Genomic DNA, 21,225 nt, shown 5'->3' on the forward strand with positions numbered 1-21,225 from the left:
ACTGCAGCCTTCTAGGCCCCTCCGTCCATGGGATTTTCCAGGCAAGAGTACTGGAGTGGGTTGCCATTGCCTTCTCCAGTCATCACATTTTACCTTCTATCAAATATGCCTTCCTTCTGTTCTGGCATCCTCCAACATACTCCTACCTCAGGGACTTTGCACCAGTCATTTTCTCAGTCTGGAACATGAGTTCTTTGTTCCCATACTTTGAATCTCAGCTCAGATACTATCTTCTTGGCACAGACTTCCCTAACTATCTTAGCTAAAGCAGCCGTCTCTATTCCATGGTCCAGCTTTAGTTCCTTTATACAGTTATAATTATCTATACTTCTCTAATTTTTATTGGTTTGATATATGTCTACCAATCTACTTACATACATTTAATTCCATGAAGTGTTTCATTCCTAGTGTGTCTTCAGATTTTGGAGTAAGCAGGAAGAAGGCCCTCAGGATACAAATTTCATTAAATTGAATTCATGATTGCAAAAGACAACTTAAACTGTGCCCAAAGGAAACCTCACTACTAACAGAAATTTAATTTTGAAAGACTGAACCATAAAGCGAACATCAATTATGTTTACAGAAAAATATGACTATTTACAATATAGAAATTTTCTTTTAAATAAATTAAAAAAAAATTCTTTCATGTGCAAAGAGTTAACATATAAGAGTGCTGATTGGTTGGTTGTTGTTGGGATATTTTTGCCCTTTTTTGATTTTTTTCAACTCTAATGGACCTAAACATGCCGTGTATTTTCATGAGAATAAAAATATTTCCAGTAACTTATTATTTAAAAGTGTTCAGTATTATATACATGGAAAAAGAAGAGGAAAGGTAGGACGTTTCACAGAGCACAGACACACAAACACACTTTTATACCAGAAATATAAATGTAACTGATGGAGCAGCCAGTTCAAGCTGAAAACCTATCTTCACTGTACTGAGCATAAAGAGGAGCAGGAAGAGAGTGCAAAGGAATGATGATCAGTCTGCAGAAGTACACATTAGCAGGTCTGCTCCTCAAAGAAATAGGCTTTTTTTTTTTTTTTGCTTGTTTGTTTATAATGAGTACTTGCAGGTCTACATACCCCAAATGTTCTAGTCATCTTGGACACATAAGCACAATAACTCACAAATAATAAAACTGGCTCAGTTAAGTGAAGTCCTTGTCAAGGGTCATAGAGCTCGTATGTGAAACTGTTTCATGGGACATTTTAAGAGCTACTGAAAACTGCCCAGGGAACACCAGCATGTCAACTGTTTTAACATTTTATTTTCTTCCTAAATTCAGTAATATAGATGGACACACAAAAATATTAAAGAATAAGAATATTTTGTCTTTATCTGACTTTGACCTCCAACAATGAGTCAAACTGAATGTGTTAGAAAAAAAAAAAAGGCTGATGTAAATTTACCCACTACAAAATTTTTCTGATTTTTCTGCATTAGGAAAATCATTAAAATATTTGGTATATATATTAATTCACTGAATATAAACATTCAACATGATCTCAATCTGATGATAGTTCAAAACTGCTCATAAAGATTCAAAGAGATTCCAAAATGAAAGGACTATAAAGTCATAAATCAAATTCTCCACTTTACTTACTGAAATGGTATCAACCTTTCAAGTGCCAAAGATTTGAATGACTTATGAAGAGATGCCTTGTTCTATCGACATCATAAATCTATCGTAGTCCATGCCAAGGTCCATACTTAACAGTACTTCAACTGTGAAATGCTAATTAAAATCCACAGTTCAATGATTTTCTTAAGAGATGACAGCATAATGCTGAAATTATTGATGTCAGTCTCTTATACAGCAGATTCCCTGTAGAGCTACTCAAAATCCATGGCTTTCTCTCGCTGTAAGGGTATCAGGCACCTTTGAGTTGGATGAAAGAATGGGAGAAAATATGACCCGTGTTATCACAGTCATGTAACATATCCTCTTTTTTAAATTGCACAATACAGAGCCAAACTCTGAAACTGCTATGTTTCTAGTCAATGCCATAAAAAATCTAACTAAATGGCATTCAAGAAAAATTTTAATAATATTTATACTCCCAAAGTTAATTATTATAACATTTATTTCATGTACATTTTGGTAAGAATGTTCTATCTTGTTCTGTTGTATCCAGTTAATGTTTATAGTATATTAATTTCCTTCAAACAAATCTAATCCACTGCAAGAATTTTACAAAAATAGTATTTCTTAGATAGCTGTGTTATTTAAGTAAAACTTGTGATGAAAGTGCTAGCTAATTGAAAATAGGAAATTTAACAAACTATTTAAGAGAAGAATTCACTTCAATTCTTCAAAGACATATTGAAAACTTTCTATAGGCCCATACAGCAATGAACAAAGCAGCAACAGAATAGTTTATATCCCAATGGAGCTTACAGTGAAAGAAATTTTTTAAAATAATTACTATAGTAAACTCATGGGATAATTTAATATTTTCATTCTAAGGTTCCTCACATAAAAAATATTAGATGACTAAATCCATTTCTACTTAGCATATTTAGTGATCTTTTTTCTACCCATGTAGAGAAATAGAATTATAATCTGGGAGCCTAAAAAATGAATGGATAATTAAGCATTTCATTCAGTAATAGAAAGCAGAATCAGTTGCAATGTAAACACCACCTAACATGTTAAAATCTAATGCATATTATCCATAAGGCTGGTAACCATACATAAGTGTTTGCTGCAGAATATTTGAAATTCCAAGAACTGTGAAGCATATTAAGTTAGTACCTCCTATGTCTTAAGTTACAAACTAATTGACCTCCATTTCTGTGCTTAGTTGCTCAGTCATGTCCGATTCTTTGTAACCCTATGGGCTGTAGCCCACCAGGCTCCTCTATCCATGGGATTCTCCAGGCAAGAATACTGGAGTGGGTAACCATTCCCATCTCCAGGGGATCTTCCCCACCCAGGGATCAAACCTGCATCTCCTGCATTGTAGGCGGATTCTTAACTGGCTGGGCCACCAGGGACCTCCATTTCTAATACTGCAAAAATTTACTGAAATGATTTCTCCAAATTAAGACAGTAAGCCATCAACCAACTTAACATTCATTGATTTTGTACCTTTGTTCTTTGTTAAGCACCTTTAGATGCCGCTGGGATCTAAATACTGAGAGATACTGAGATAATGTGTAATATCTGAAACATAGTAAAGTGAAGTCGCTCAGTCGTGTCTGACTCTTTGCGACCCCATGGTCTGTAGCCCACCAGGCTCCTCCATCCATGGAATTCTCCGGGCAAGATTACTGGAGTGGGTTGCCATTTCCTTCTCCAGGGGATCTTCCTGACCCAAGGATTGAATGCAGGTCTCCTGCATTGTAGGCAGATGCTTTAACCTCTGAGCCACCAGGGAAGCCCCAAAACATAGTAAATGCTCAACAAATCTTGTTGATTTCTAGGAATATTCTACTTGGTTAACATACCATGAAGTATGTAGTGACACTGAAGGGAGGGGGAGCAACTCAGAAGCTAACAGCAAAGAACATTTTAAAAAGAGTTCTGGTTTTAGCTAGGGTACCTTAACAGACTTTTTACTGAATTTTCATTTTGTTTGTTTTTCAGAGAGGTAAAGTGGTACTTGTTATAATTACCAGGTTAAGAGAAAGCTTCACCTAACACATGTTTTTCTTTTTTTTCCCCCTACAGTGTTTCTCTTTCTTCAAAGTCAAAAAAGATAGGTGGGTAAACTCTCCCCAGTTCCTGAGAAACATGATATATGCAAGCCATCCTTATTTGGGATCTCCTCAATGGGCTTGGGAGGCAAGTAAAATTAGATCAAAAAGCCCTCCTAGGCTAACATTAACTTCTGAAATTCTGTTTTCCTTCTGAATCTCCTAGGATGATTGGAGAAGAAAGACTCTATAGGTACCTCAAATCTTTGTTTTGCAAAGGAGAGCACCAGAAACTCTTTTGAGATTTTTTCTGTAACACACAAACCTATTAATATCAGTCCTGGGTCCTGAAGAATACTTAGTAATTTTATCATCAGTGTACATCTGTCAGATCCCATGCCTTGTAGTACACTTTATACAGGTGGTACTTAATTTATACTTGTATAAACTAAATTCTGCCTTATAACTGAATGACCACCTATGAATAACATCCCTCCTCTTACACATCATTTTTCCTCTCAATTTCTTTCTCTGCTACTTCCAGGTACCCCTTAAGCAGCCAGTTCTCTTGACTACAAGAGGTCACAACAATGTTAAAAGTTCTCCCAAAGTTATTTCTTTTTTCCTCATCTATCTGGTTGTCCTGATATTTCCCATTTCATCTTCTGTGATGATAATCTAAGCATAGCTGTCTCTGAAATAAAGATTACTTATACTTTATCTCTTCATATATGCAAAGTTCTACTTTTGTATCTGTGCCTACTTTGTATTTTCTTATAAGATTGACTAAATAAACAGAAGGTAAGTTGAAGAACAAAGAGCAGAAAAAGTGGTTCTACAGTCAGAATTAGAAAATGATTGGGGCTTCCCAGAAGGCGCAAAGTGGGAAAGAATCTACCTGCCAATGCGGGAGATGCAGGAGACACAGGTTTAATCCCTGGGTCATGAAGAACCCCTGAAGGAGGAAACAGCAACCCACTCTGGTATTCTTGCCTGGAAAATCCCATTGACAGAGGAGCCTGACAGACTACAGTCTATGGGGTCACAAAGAGTTGGACACAACTGAGCACGCATACATGGACAAGCAAATAACTCAAGCAAGAAAGGAATTTATTTCAGGATTTACAGTAGCTCATACAGTTAACTAGAAGGAGAGAATTTGGCCTAGATGAGGGGCCGGGTCACTGATTATACAGCAAGGTGATGCCACAGGCATAGCTATTTAGGATGATAGCCCAGACATCATCACAGTAATTTTCAGCAGTGCTGTCGAACTCTCAGTTTGGTTACCACCATGGTGAATTACCTGTGAATACCCTGCACACATGAAGATATAAAGTGCACATGTTATGGGCCTGGGTCACATGACCACATGTCTGCAGAGTAAGAGCAGGGAGAGGAAATACCTTCTTATTTATATTCACACAGAGATCAGCGTAGCATTGCTTCCTGCTATGCTATTTTGGAATCCCACCCCCAACACACACAGACACACACACTTGCACACACACACATAACATGCACAAACCAATAAGAGAATGAATATTCAATGGCTGGATGCCAAACATCAAATAAGTACTTAAGACAGAGACAGGAATCTCTGATTTTGAGAGGTTCATTTCAAGTGTTAGAATATTATTCTTCAGCTTATATAGATATATAAGCCACGGTGGGCAGGTCTGGAAACATGAATAAAGCATCAAGTACCACAGTATTTTTTAGGAAGAACTATACAACGTTTGAAAGCCAGTGTAGCCAAAAATCATGAGCACAGACTGCAAGGTGCAAATACTGTTTCGGCCACTTATTAATTGTATCACTCAGGAAAAATTCACCCAATTTTCTTTACTTAAATCCTCTAATCTGATAATAGAACAGAATCAATATCTAAGTGTTCATTCCAAGTTCTGAGCTACCAAATAAATGCTAAAACCACATCCAGTTACTAGATTTAAGACTGCCTGAATTCCATTGTTTGAAACTTAAGTCAAAGAAAATTTTCTGAGATGCAGGCAGAGACCCTTCATTCCCAGAGTTAATGGAAAATAACCATATTTCAATCATTAAGCCCAATTCAAAAGATCAGGAAACTCAAACAGGGCTCTGTATCAACTTAGAGGCGTGGGATGGGGAGGGAGATGGGAGGGAGTTTCAAAAGGGAAGGGATATATGTGTACCTATGGCTGATTAATGTTGAGGCTTGACAGAAAACAGCAAAATTCTGCAAAGCAATTATCCTTCAATAAAAAATAAATTAAAAAAAAGACTCTACCTTTTCTTACATACTGACTGCATTTACAAAGTTTTCTATAGGTGATGCTTATGGCTGTAGTGGACCCCAATTAGCTTTTTCACCAATTCTTTATACATATTACTAATACCTCCCTCTACCTTCCACTTTACCAAGTGAAATCATTAAATATAAATGCATAGGACATTTTAAAAAATTGATACATTTTTCATAAGCTGTCTGTAAAATGGTCTTTTATGCATAGTCCTGGAGCTGACATTTGTTGCTTGCCTCCTCAATAACTAACCTCCATTAAACTCTTATCAACAGTACCTAGACTTTCCTATAGCCAATCTGTGTAACATCATTCCAGGCTTTTTTTTGAGCCTCAGGTTCAGAAACCCACATTGCTTAAACCAGGTAGTAAATTCCATACTCTGGGCTGCAGACTTCAGTTCAGGGATGATCAAGTCAATGGACCACAAGGCGGTATTCACCGGGGCTGCCAGAAGAGCAGTTTCTCTGCTTTGTGGGGGAGCTACCAGAACAGTTGCCTTCTCTTTCTCTGGACTTCATGGTGTGAAGTTATGAGGTTTGACTCCTTTGTGGCCACCACGTGAGAAGACAACCTGAGTATCAGACCAGCACACAGTGTGCACAGCTGCAGAATTACAGAAAAATGCCAGAATATGGATAACCTCATTAATATTTAATTCAAACTGTGTCTCAAGTCAGTAAAAGGTCTTATTTGGTAGATGAAAAGTGAAAGTGTTAGTAGCTCAGTTGTGACCCTTTTAGTGACCCCATGGACTGTAGCATACCAGGCCCCTCTGTCCATGGAATTTCTCCAGGCAAAAATACTGGAGTGGGTAGCCATTCCCTTCTCCAGTGGATCTTCCTGACTCAGGGATCAAACCTGGATATCCAGCATTGCAGACGGATTCCTTACCGTATCAGCCACCAGGGAAGGCTTATTCTGTAGATATATGTCAAATTAATTTTTATTTCTTATGCCAATTTGGGCTAGATTTTCCACCACATGCAAGCAAAAGATTTCCAATTAAAAAGCAAACTAGAAAACGATCAGAAAATATATTCTTACACATAAAGACAAAAATAATGGATGTTATATTTACCAAAAAACTGCCTACTGAAATACAGTCATCAGAGAAACAATCAGAAGTTGAATCAGAAGGCATGGCAGATTGAGACTCAGAGTAGTTGTGATAGTAACAAATCGTTTACAAGCATCAACAAATGTTTTCACATATGACTATCCTCCTTTTGGACTGAAAATGTCAGTCAGATAAAAGGAATCTTAGGTTTAGTTTTTTTTGTTGTTTTTTCACAAGTACATGAGAAAAAAAATCATACCTGCCAAAAATGCTTACACCTGACTTTACAGTTTAACTCTGACTGCAGGTGGGAGTCTTTCAATGACACAAATGGAGAAAAGTCAAGCTTAACATACCCCAGAGCTCTGAAGGGAAATTACAATGTCAAAATACACTCTTCAGCAAAAGTCAATGCAGAGACACTAGTGTTCTACTCTGTATACAGTCCTCTCAAGGGTACAAAGAGAGAGAGAGGAAATGAGGATATTTACAGCAAAATATTTACAAAATAGGTTATAACTTTCAAAAACATTAACCTTTCTTAAATCTTTCATTTAAAATAAGCAATTTACAAACCAGAGTAAGACCAATAAATCACATATGTTAAATGTCCCATGGACTGTAGCTCACCAGGCTCCTCTGTCCATGGAGTTCTCAAGGCAAGTATACTGGAGTGGGTTGCCATTTCCTTCTCCAGGGGATCTTCCCGACCCAGGGATCGAACCCAGGTCTCTCACATTGAAGGCAAATTCTTTACCATTTGAACCACCAGGGAAGCCATATTATATGCAAAACACTACATTTAGATGATCAGGATAAAGTTAGCCCATTCCATAAAGATAGAGGCAATGAACTCTAAATTAGGTTCTGCTGTGGAATTAGCTCGATGAACTTGAACAGTACACAGACACCTCTTGATTGTCTGTTATTTATTGATAACCTATTTGTGCATAAGGGTACTGAAGACATGACATTGTTAAGATATAATGAAGAATAACATACTTGAATGCATAAAATTACAAAAATGCCTAATAATCTAATTATGTGCATTCATTTCTCCTTATTTACTAAAGTATTAGGTCTTAGCCAGGAAACTGGAATTTTTTGGTATAAAGAAAACATGCCCTCAACATATTGCATGTCTTAATTTCCTCATTTTTCCTTATTCTTTCTTTTCAGTTTTTATTATTTTTTAAATCCAACAGTATAAAAAAGTTAGGTGATGAAGACATATAATAAGGAGAGGGAATGTGTGTGTGTGTGTGTGTGTGTGTGTGTGTGTGTGGTAGGTGTCAGGGGCCATTATGTAGTTGAACTAATGACATATTTTGTAAGCGGCTGGACCAATAAACAGTGAGGAGATATAGTATGCTGATATAAAAGAGCACATATATGCATATTATCAAGATGGGTTAAGAAATAATTATTCACCAACTGACTACATGATATTTCAAAATTCTAGATGCAGAATAATCTACCCAGAAAAATATATTAAATTTGTGGAGGTGGAGGATGGGTAGGTGGTTGGGAGGTCAATAGACTTCTTAGATATTGCAGTATTAATAGAAGAGATAGGATAAATTTCCTCTGAATAAAAAGAAAACAATCATACAATTTTTAACATATTTATATATACAGAGAGAGGAACTATATGCTAAAATTATATTTACACATGCTTAGTCACTTCAGTTGTGTCCGACTCTTTGCAACACTATGGACTGTCGCCCACCAGGCTCCTATGTCCATGAGGATTCTCCAGGCAAGAATAACGGAGTAGGTTGCCATACCTTCCTCCAGGGCATCTTCCCATATCTATATGTAGATACATGTTTATGTATGTATAAAAAATGGTGCAAACTGTTATATGACACTAATTGTTTAACACAAAACACTATTTAGGCTTTCTGTTACTGATGTACATATCATACACTGTAACAGATAATTTGTAACAGTGTGCTTCCCAAAATATTGTTATTTTACACTTGCCTCATGCTTTGTTTTTCTATTTGATATCCTGTTACATTAGGTATCCCCATAGAGAAGCTTCTTTTTTAAAAAAAAGATAAAAAGGAAAGGAAAGTTGAGGACTAATATATTAAAATCACTTACAGGAATTTGACAAATGGCTACCCAAGAGACCTAAGGCATCATGAGCAGCACCCTGATTTATATAAGGTCTGGAGACACTGTGAGCTGTCACACATATATTCAGGAGACACACAGAAACAGGTTAAATGCTAGGTCATCATCATTTTTATTATTTTCACTTTCTATCTGTTGCCTAATTGGCAGCCACATGTCCTGTTTTCCTTTAAAAAAAAAACAGGTTATTAAACCTAAATATTTTAGTGCTCTTTTGCTTCCTATTTTAGTAAGCACTGGTATCTTTATGGAATATTCATCTTCATGTAACGTAAAACATAGAAAACATACAAACAGAGAAAGCTCATCAATTAAAAATGTTTTATCCAATTTTATTTTTAGTGCTTAACCTATTTTATATTTCATACATAGTTATGTTCTAATTTAAAGGGCTGATTTAGACTTTTTGACTCAGTCTTCATAGGATTTCATCAGAGGGAAGATGAACATACTTTTGGCCACCTGTTGTGGGAGTTTCGTTTTATCTTTTCTCATGCAATTTTTAAAATTGCAACTTTATGTACTGCGACTTAAAAAATACTCCTCACTTAGTCAATTAAATTGCAACTCCATTTTAAGGGAAATAATTTAAATTTACACATGATGCTTTGTTGAAATGGTTGATTGTTTTCTCAGAAAAATGGGCAATAAAAGAAAGCACAAAAGTGGCAAAAAATGTTGTCCTAAGATTTCATTTTTTTTTCCTTAGAAGAGCAATGGAAATATTCTATTTCTTATAATTCGTTATGATAATAAGTCACTTTGTCTCAAAATTCTTCTAAGTCATTCAGTCTGCAGGAAACAAAGTTTATACCATACACAGGCATTCTTACCTTCGGGTATATAAGCAACTATAGTTTGTGAGATAATGATTTCCAATTCATTAAGAACTTTCCCCCTCTTTTCTAGAATTAAAGAAGAAACAAAGAGTCTAACAAATCTTCCCCCTGTCTCCAATATTTGCTGCTGCTGCTGCTGCTGCTGCTGCTGCTGCTGCTGCTGCTGCTGCTGCTAAGTCGCTTCAGTCGTGTCCAACTCTGCGACCCCATAGACGGCAGCCCACCAGGCTCCCCCATCCCTGGGATTCTCCAGGCAAGAACATTGGAGTGGGTTGCCATTTCCTTCTCCAATGCATGAAAGTGAAAAGTGAAAGTGAAGTCGCTCAGTCATGTGCGACTCTTAGCGACCCCATGGACTGCAGCCTACCAGTCTCCTCAATCCATGGGATTTTCCAGGCAGGAGTACTGGAGTGGGTTGCCATTGCCTTCTCCATCTCCAATATTTATCACAGCTAAATTATTGCACTGAGTTGGAAGGCCATTACTCTCCTTAATAATATACCCTCCCTCTCCATGAAGTCAGCCAGTTGAATTCACTGCTTGAGAACAAGGAGGACCATACTGGAACCCACTCAAATTTTTAAAAATTTAATTTCTGATTGGCAAAGTCTAGAGCTCCACGTCTATGTATTGGGCTTGGTAGATTGGGTGATTCGAGACCTCAGGCACTCTGAAGTGGAGACCTCTAAGCCACGTTACCTGTGAAAGACAGCACTGTTAAATCCCCCAACTTCACTTACTCTCAGCAGTAGCTAAGAGCTTTCAAAGGATTTACATTCACCATGAGTTGTTCTTTCTTTAATTGTTTTCCTTTCCTGTTTTTAAGCCACCATATGTTTCGAACTCAATGACTTTGTTCTCAGAAACCAGCTAAACACAATGCACTCAAGGATATCTACAAACAAAACAAAACAGAAAAAAATAATAACAACAGCCACGGCAACAAAAATGCTGTCTAAAATCTTTTAACGCTGAAAATGATTGTCCAAAGCACAGTGGCTTCTAGTAGAGCAACTCATGGGATTAATTTCCCAGAAGAGGCTGATGTCAATGGTAAGTAAAGCTACATATTATGAACCCATGGGAACTTTCTAATGCAAAAATCTATAAGCTGGACATTAAAGTGTAAGTAGTTTGCAAGTCTTGAGAAATTATATTAGCCATTTTTTTTTCCTATGACAGATTACAAATGTAGTCAGAAAATAGATACAGAACACAGAACAGGAGAAAATTGACGTTTTATTAACAACTCCATTAAAATACATGAGCTCACAGCCAAGCAAAAATCAAGAATCAATAAGTGTTTTAAATTAACCACCTGACATGTTAGAAATGAATGTACACTTCAGAACACTGAAGGAATCAGTGACCACTCCTTGAAATATGATTCCCAACCATTGGATTCATTACATGAAAGCCTCCAATAAATTTCTTTCAAGTTAAAAGATGAATCCAAATTAAAACTAATTACTGACCATTCCTAAAGTATAGAAATTGTGCAATCCAGAGGTAAGGGAAAACATTTTGTAAAACAATTTTAATACAGAATAAATTTCAATTCACATCAGAATTTTATGTCTTTTTTAATGCCTATTGAAGAACACTGACACTTTGTTACTGATTTAAACTCAAGGGTAGTAAAACCTGTCATAGGTATAACAATTAACAAAGATAATTTCCACTTTGTAGACATACACACACAGAAACTAAAATGGATTTTCCACCTTCCTCAATCTAGTTGCAATCTTTTCATAAAAAGACTTGTTTCCTCCTTCCAGGGTATCTTAATCTTTGGTTCAATGACTGGCATCTTTAATATTCAATTATTGAATAAGGCAATAGAAACTGAATTTGGTGAATTTTTCTTGGACACTCTCACATGTTTTCTTTTCAGTGTTACTCAGTGTACTCAGTCAAGCTCCCTGACTTGTAATGAATGCATTTAAGGGTAATTATAATAAGAACATCCATCAGGTACACTGCTAAGTTTTATACATCTTGATCTTTCTACCACCCTTTCTCTTACAAAAAGAAAAAAAAAACAACAAAAAAGAAAAAACTATACAGCAGCTGTAATTAGTCTCACTTTATAGATGAAAAACTGAAGCTCAGAGAGTTTAATACTTTAACTAAAGGACCAAGGACAGTAATGAAGGGAGCTCACGTTTGAAACTTGATGTTAGTTACAACCTCCAAAATGCTACAGCCATTTTTTAGAATGGCTTCATATTTAAAATACTGGAACTTTATCTTCCTAGGCATGTTTATACTTCCTTTTTGGATAAATAAACCTCAAATCTTCAATGAGAACATACTTCCCCTATTTCCCTCTTACTTTAAATACTCCTCTGAACTAAGAGAAATACATAAACTTATAAATATAAGCCCATGGTCAGAAACTTTTTCATTTCAGTTTCTTTCTATAGGCAAGTCAATGATTTTCTCTTGCAGTATAAATGTCTGCTTTTAATGTGTTACATAGGTTAATAAAAACAATGTAACATTGTCTTTTCATATGTGAATATCCAAAATAAGAACATATTTGTGAATATGAATATACACACATACTTTATAAATTACATATACTTAGAAATGCTATATTCAGTTGGATATGTTCACTAAATAAATTCTCTTCCTGCTTTAAATAACTTGAGAGATGCAGTTTTGAGCAATGTCATTGCCATTTGATCAGGGAGAATATTTAAAATTTTAATGTTTGAACAGTCCAGAAGAAATGAATGAGGTAATAACTAGTGAGGTGGTATTTTTAAATTTCAAATTTTATCCATTGGAAGGAATAATATCTAAAAAAATACCACAGGTTATTTCCTCCAATTGGAATTAAATCAATTCAATAATTCTAGCACTGAATTAATTTAAAAGTAACTATAATGTTCAGAAATGTATCCCTAGCTTATAGTATTTCTAAAACCCATTTTTCTTATACAGTATTTCCATAATGAGGTTATATTCATTAAGATGCCAGAATTTCAATTTCCCAAAGAGACTGACACTTTCAGGCAGTCTTCACAGTTTCAGATGCAATTCAATCTATTTTCATTTAATATTGATTAACATCTTTGGAAATAATGTGTAGTGAATTGCTGAGCTAATCAAGGTAAATAGAGCCCTGCATTAAGCATTCAAGAATCACAAAATAACCCACATTTTCAAACTCCAAATCAACAAAGTAAAGCTGCCCTTAGAAAAACTTAATTTCAAGTTGGCTCACTGGTATTGTTGTACACATTTATATAGTTATCAAACACTAACAATATGCTCCTAACATAAGAAATAGACCATGTGCCCTGTTAAGCAAAGGCCAAATAAGACCAGTCCCCAAAATATAATAATTAAAATACAATCAAGTCCATTTATCTTGTTCATTCAGTTTTGAATGACACAGCACTCCATAGTACCCAATTTTATTAACAAAATACCTACATTAATCTGAACCAATGAAATAATTTGGGATATATAGTAGGAGGGTAACACAAACCATAGAGGTTGAAGATAATTTAATGGACACTGACTCTAATTATTGGCTATAATTTTGATTTTAATCTTTTTTTTTTTTAATTTAAAGCCATTTAGGGAAAGAAGCCCCTTACATCAGTACACTTTAAACATAATCTCCTATTTGAAGTGGAAAAAATAAATGACAGACTGAAGTGTGGAACATAGGCAGGTTACATCTGTAATCAGGCCATAAAATCTTGAGACTCTCTGGACCTAATTCACTTGAAACTTGGAGGGATGATGACAAGGAAGGACCATTCAGACAGATGGAAAGGCAAGGGCACCTGCACCCTGGTCTGACCTCCAGACACCCTGCCCCACATTGATGCCTGGCTTACGTGCCTGCCTATACATGGGTTTACAGCTTGACTATGCATAGGTTCATTAAGCCTTCAGCACAGGATCTCAACGAAAGGACATCTCCATTTTTATTTTGCCATCCATCATATTAGAAGCTTAGTTTGTGACTGAAACAAAACATCCCTCTTTCTTTCTTCAGAAGCTTACAAGTTGAAAGGTGTATCAAATGGGAACACAATGTCACAGTTGAAACATTCATTTTCTCCAGAAAACAATCTTCAGGCAGTGGAACTGACAATATTTTTCAGTAATGTTTGAGGGCAAATCAAGGACAGATAAAAAGGACCTGAGATGCTTGGTGTTTTCTTATTTTTCCCCTCCAGTTGAAAAAAAAAAAAGTGCTTCCAAAATGTAAAACCTCTTTTCTACTATGAAGACAGTTTTTAAAAATATAATTTTGTATGAAGAGTACGTTTTTGAAGATATGAGTCATGATCACATACTATAGATCACATGATCACATATTATAGACCACAGTGTAAGCCAACCCCTCAGCCGGGGTTATTAAAATGATAGCATAAAAGATTGTCAATCCCATTAGATTTAATAGGAGAAAATGTTTGGGGTAGAAAATAATTGCAGGGGATTTTGATTTAGTGGCACAGAGAATGCATTTAAAAGTTACTATTAATAACGTCTTTTTTTCCTACCAGCACAAAAAGACTTATTTGATCACTTCATGACAAAGAACTGGAATCATTTCATTAACAACCAATACAAAAATTAGGGTTTGTTGAAGAAACACAAGATTGTTTAAACTGATAATATTGGGGTACCAAGCGTGCCTTCCAGAATTTTGTAGCAACAGTATGCCAAGATCACCTAGTTGTCCTGAAAGGGGTTATATTTATAGCAGTTGTGTTCAATTTGACAAACAGCATGTAATCTCCTCTGGAAAAAGGAATAAAATGCACGTTTAGTGAGAATAAATTATTCTTTTACACTATTCAGCTCTGTTTTAATAATATATGTCCTATCTCCCCTTGTACAAAGTTATATTATAGTGACCTGAATAAGATAGAAACTCTCAAGAATAGGCTTTTCTCAAGTTCATGATTCAGATGATGCCAGAAACTGTGTCTTATGTCTCCTAGTAGCCAGTCCCTCTGCCTGGGATGAGGCCTTCCATAAAGTGGGTACTCACTAACATTTGCTGAGTTAACAATTAAATGAACAACTTCTTAAATCAGTGGTAGTCATAAAAAAAATCATTCACTTGGAATGCACATTACAGAATTATTTAACCTTGGAGTTGCAAGGAGTCAAGGAGAGCTCATTAAATTCATATTCAGTTTAAGAATACCTTCTACCTCTCAGAAGCTTGGTCATCAAAATCTCAGTTTTAAAAATTTCCCAATGTTTGGCAGTTTACTGTTTCATTTTCATCCAGGCCTATTTATTAAGCTTTCCTGTGTTGAGTCACAAATTGCTTCCCTTCAACTTGCATCCTAGCTTTGTCCCCTGAATAACATAGAACAAGTAAATTGCAATTGCCTTTGCATCCTGACAAGACTTCAAATATTTTAAGACTACCAAAATTGTCCCACTCTTTTCTGGTTCAACATTCCCACTTCTTTCACCTTCTTATTATTTTCTGGTCTCTAGGCCCAGTCTCCAGGTGGTTTTAAGATCTGTGTACACTTGCCAATGGACAAGATCCAGTTCATCAATCACCTTCCATACACAAGGAACTCAAAAATGAACAAAATTAAAATGTGGCTTCACTGCTTTTATGATGTTTTCTCCTTTTGTTTGCAGTAGGTTATGATACACCTAGGTATGATTTGTCATTGTATCTACTTCCTTGGAGCCTGAAGATTTTTGAACCTGTGGTTTAACTGCCAGTTTTTGAAAATTTTCACTTATACTCTCCCATTCTCTTGCACCTCCCTTTCTAAAACTCTAAATTATGTTTGGCAATTGCCACTTTTTTTTTTTTTTTTTAATACTCTTCCTCATTTTCCAGCCTTATCTGTCTCTGGCTTTAATCTAGATATTTTTAGTCATTTATTTCCCAGTTCACTAATCCTCTCTTCTGACATGTCAAATCTGTTATTAACCTATCTGTTGGATCTTTAATTTTCAACCACTGCATTTCTCAGGTTCCAGTTCACTAGGAAAATTCTGCATTTTTTTCTTCTATTTTTTTTGAAAATATTAACCATAGTTATTTAAAAGTTCCTATCCTCAGATATATTACTCCAATATCTAATTCATCCTCTGGGTCTCCAACTATAGAATTTTGTTTTTACTTTTAACTTTCTAGACTTCTTTTTGTGCATGTGAGGTAATTTTTAAATGATTGTTAGGTATTATATGTTAAATACGGTTGCAAACGTTCAAGCTGCTGCTGCTGCTGCTGCTGCTAAGTCGCTTCAGTCGTGTCCAACTCTTGCGACCCCATAGACAGCAGCCCACCAGACTCCCCCGTCCTTGGGATTCTCCAGGTAAGAACACTGGAGTGGGTTGCCATTTCCTTCTCCAATGCATGAAAGTGAAAAATGAAAGTGAAGTTTCTCAGTCTTGTCCGACTCCTAGCGACCCCATGGACTGCAGCCTACCAGGCTCCTCCATCCACAGAATTTCCCGGGCAAGAGTACTGGAGTGGGGTGCCATTGTCTTTTTTCTGCTGCTAAGTTGCTTCAGTCGTGTTTGACTCTGCACGACCCCATAGACAGCAGCCCACCAGGCTCCCCCGTCCCTGGGATTCTCCAGGCAAGAACACTGGAGTGGGTTGCCATTTCCTTCTCCAATGCATGCAAGTGAAAAGTGAAAATGAAGTCGCTCAGTCGTGTCCAACTCTTAGCGACCCCAGGGACTGCAGCCCACCAGGCTCCTCCATCCATGGGATTTTCCAGGCAAGAGTACTGGAGTGGGGTGCCATTGCCTTCTCCGTGTCTTTTTTCTAGTTCACCTTTATTCCTAGATCTTAGTACTTCTGGCATGACTAAAAGCCTATGAAATTGACAAGGGCCACTCCACTTTTTTGGGCCCTAAACTCTAACTTCTCTCTTACTATGACCACCAGCATACTGATTTCTTTGCTAACCATTGTGGTCCCTGGGAAGAGGTTTCTAGTTGATTTCTAGGAGTTCCACCATGTACATGTATAGTTTAAAAATTAATCAATGTGATACACCACATTAACAAATTGAAAGATAAAAACCATATGATTATCTCAATAATGCAGAGAAAGCCTTTGACAAAATTCAACATCCACTTATGATAAAAAACTCTCCAGAAAGCAGGCATAGAAGGAACATACCTCAACATAATAAAAGACATCTACAATAAACCCACAGCAAACATTATCCTCAATGGTGAAAAACTGAAAGCATTTCCCTTAAATTCAGGAATAAGACAAGGGTGCCCACTCTCACCACTACTATTCAACATAGTTTTGGAAGTTTGAGCCACACCAATCAGAGAAGAAAAAGAAATAAAAGGAATCCAGATAGGAAAAGAAGAAGTCAAACTCTCACTGTTTGCAGATGACATGATCCTCTACATAGAAAACCCTAAAGACACCACCAGAAAATTATTAGAGCTAATCAATGAATATAGCAAAGTCGCAGGATATAAAATTAACCACAGAAATCCCTTGCATTCCCATATACTAACAATGAGAAAACAGAAAGAGAAATTAAGGAAACAATTCCATTCACAATTGTGATGAAAAGAATAAAATACTTAGAAATAAATCTACCTAAAGAAACAAAAGACCTATATATAAAAAACTATAAAACACTGATGAAAGAAATCAAAGAGGACACAAATAGATGGGGAAATATACCATGTTCATGGATCAGAAGAATCAAAATAGTGAAAATGAGTATACTACCCAAAGCAATCTACAGATTCAATGCAATCCCTATCAAGCTATCAATGGTATTTTTCACAGAACTAGAACAAATAATTTCACAATTTGTATGGAAATACAAAAACCTCAAATAGCCAAAGCAATCTTGAGAAAGAAGAATGGAACTGGAAGAATCAACCTACCTGACTTCAAACTATACTACAAGCTACAGTCATCAAGACAGTATGGTACTGGCACAAAGACAAAAATACAGATCAATGTAACAAAATAGAAAGCCCAAAGATGAATCCATGCACCTATGGACACCTTATCTTTGACAAAGGGGCAAAAATATACAATGGAGAAAAGAAATTCTCTTTAACAAGTTGTGCTGGGAAAACTGGCCAACCACATGTAAAAGAATGAAACTAGAATACTTTCTAACACCATAAACAAATATAAACTCAAAATGGATTAAATATCTAACTGTAAGACCAGAAACTATAAAACTCCTAGAGGAAAATATAGGCAGAACACTCTCTGACATAAATCACAGCAAGATCCTCTATGATTCACCTCGCAGAGTAATGAGAATAAAAGCAAAAATAAACAAATGGGACCTAATTAAACTTAAAAGCTTTTTTCACAACGAAGGAAACTACAGGCAAGGTGAAAAGACAGCCTTCAGAATGGGAGAAAATAATAGCAAATGAAGCAACTGACAAAAAATTAATCTCCAAAATATGCAAGCAGCTCATGCAGCTCAATACCAGAAAAATAAACAACCCAATCAAAAAAATGGGCCAAAGAACTAAACAGACATTTCTCCAAAGAAGACATACAGATGGCTAACAAACATATGAAAAGATGCTCAACATCACTCCTTATCAGAGAAATGCAAATCAAAACCACCATGAGGTATCATCTCACACCAGTCAGAATGGCTGCCATGAAAAAGTCTACAAACAATAAAGGCCGGAGAGGGTGTGGAGAAAAGGGAACCCTCTCACACTGTTGGTGGGAATGCAAACTAGTACAACCACTATGGAGAACAATGTGGAAATTCCTTAAAAAACTGGGAAAAGAACTTCCATACAATCCAGCAATCCGACTGCTGGGCATACACACCAAGGAAACCAGAATGGAAAGAGACAGATATCGCAGCAGGGTTTACAATAGCTAGGATATGCAGGCAACCTAGATGTCTATCAGAAGACAAATGGATAAGAATGTTGTGGTACAAATACACAATGGAATATTACTGAGCTATTAAAAAGAACACATTTGAGTCAGTTCTAATGAGGTGGATGAAACTGGAGCCTATTATACAAAGTGAAGTAAGTCAGAAGGAAAAACACTAATACATTATATTAATGCATATATATGGAATTTAGAAAGATGGTAACGATGACCCTATGTGAACGACAGCAAAAGAGACACAGATATAAAGAACAGACTTTGGGACTCTGTGGGAGAGGGAGATGGTGGGATGATCTGAGAAAATAGCAATGAAATATGTATATTACCATATGAGAAACAGATGACCAGTCCAAGTTCCATGCATGAAACAGGGCACTCAAAGCCAGTACTACTGGGACAACCCAGAGGGATAAGATGGGGTGGGAGGTGGGAGGGAAGTTTGGGATGGGGGGACACATGTACACCTGTGCCTAACTGATGTCCATGTATGGCAAAAAACACTACAATACTGTAAAGTAATTAGCATCCAATTAAAATAAATAAATTTTTAAAAATTGAAAAATATTTTCAGAAGAAATCACATATATTATTGCTGGTTCAGTTCTTAGAGATTTCTTCCTCATGTCCTGATCTACTCAATAGTGCTGAGTGTTAAATTTTCTCTCTCCTGCCCAGCAAGTCTGTTGCAAGGCCCTTGGCTGACACTTTCCCTCAGTCTCTCTTCCCTTCACTGAAAATTAACAAGTTCTGTGGGGGGAAACTGAGGATTCCCAGGTGGCCAGTGGTAAAGAATCTGCCTGCCAATGCAGGAAACCCAGGTTCAATCCCTGGATCGGGAAGATCCCCTAGAGTAGGAAATGGAAATCCACTCCAGTACTCTGACCTGGAAAATCTTATGGACAGTGGAGCCTGGTGGGCTATATAGCTCATGGGGTTGCAAAGAGTCAGACATGACTCAGAGACTGAGTATGCACCCAGGCACACATGTGAGGGAAAACTAGAATGATTGTTGGGATCACCATGATGGTCCCTTTACTCCAGAATGTTGGCCCATGTCCTGTCTGCATAAGGTTTTCACCCCTGTCATCAAGACATCAAGATTTGAATATGCCATTTTAACTGTGCAGGGTGCAGTGAGCTTATTATAGTTCAAAAATGTTTGTTGAATATTTACTAAATCCTAAGCCCTGTGCTAAACAACTTACTAAGATGATTAAGATATGATCCTCACCCTGAACTTCACTTAACACAGAGAGTAAGGTTAAGTGTGTGAGGTGATAGTGGGTATGTCAAGGAAAGCACTTACTCTTGAGCAGATTCATTGTTTGTTTGTTTTTCTAATTAGAAATATTTTTAACTTCTAATTAAAATAGTAATTCACATTCATTTTCAAAAAATCAGAAAAGAAATAAAACTATGAATAATGAACTAGAAACTACCTCTTGACTCTCACCCAGGAGACAGACTATTTTACTATCTATCCATCAAGCCTTTTATGGTTAGATGATGGAAAGAACAAAAGAAGAAGGATGGAAGGAAGAGAGAAAAGGAGGATAGGAGGTAAGTGAGAATTAAAACGCCAACTGCTTTATCAATAAACAAAGGTTGTTACAATCATTAAACCATCACATTATAGCCACGCAGATGGTGAGCCTTGAGGGAACTCAGTTCAGTTCAGTTCATTTGTTTAGTCGTGTCCAACTCTTTGTGACCCTATGGACTGCAGCACAGCAGGTTTCCCTTTCCATCACCAGCTCCCAAATCTTACTCAAACTCATGTCCATCAAGTCAGTGATGCCATCCAACCATTTCATCCTCTGTTGTCCCCTTCTCCTGCCTTCAGTCTTTCCCAGCATCAGGGTCTTTTCAAATGAGTCAGTTCTTCGCATCAGATGGCCAAAGTTTGGGAGTTTCAGCTTCAGCATCAGTCCTTCCAATGAATATTCAGGACTGATCTCCTTTAGGATGGACTGGTTGGATCTCCTTGCAGTCCAAGGGACTCTCAAGAGTCTTCAACACCACAGTTGAAAGGCATCAATTCTTCAGTGCTCAGCTTTCTTTATAGTCCAACTCTCCAATCCATACATGATTACTGGAAAAATCATAGCTTTGACTAGATGGATCTTTGTTGGCAAAGTAATGTCTCTGCTGTTTAATATGCTGTCTAGGTTGGTCATAACTTTTCTTCCAAGGAGCAAACGTCTATTAATTTCATGGAACTCAGTATGGAGACAAATTGAGTTGCTCACTGCCAAGCCTGTGTAGAAGTCAGACACTGTAGCCAGACCCAGTGGTAGAAACTCAGGATGAGAATACACAGGATACTAGCCTCAGACTGCTGTCCATATCAAAGGAATGATTTTAGTGAGCCCAGA

General features: G+C 36.7%; 1 protein-coding gene across 1 annotated transcript in view; it reads right to left on the reverse strand.

The window, feature by feature from the left end:
- Window positions 1-21,225, reverse strand: part of MDGA2 (MAM domain containing glycosylphosphatidylinositol anchor 2) — a 926,008-nt gene that overhangs the window by 761,836 nt on the left and 142,947 nt on the right. The window lies entirely within an intron of this gene.

Source organism: Bos taurus, chromosome 10, assembly GCF_002263795.3.
Source record: "Bos taurus isolate L1 Dominette 01449 registration number 42190680 breed Hereford chromosome 10, ARS-UCD2.0, whole genome shotgun sequence".
Taxonomy (NCBI): Eukaryota; Metazoa; Chordata; class Mammalia; order Artiodactyla; family Bovidae; genus Bos; species Bos taurus.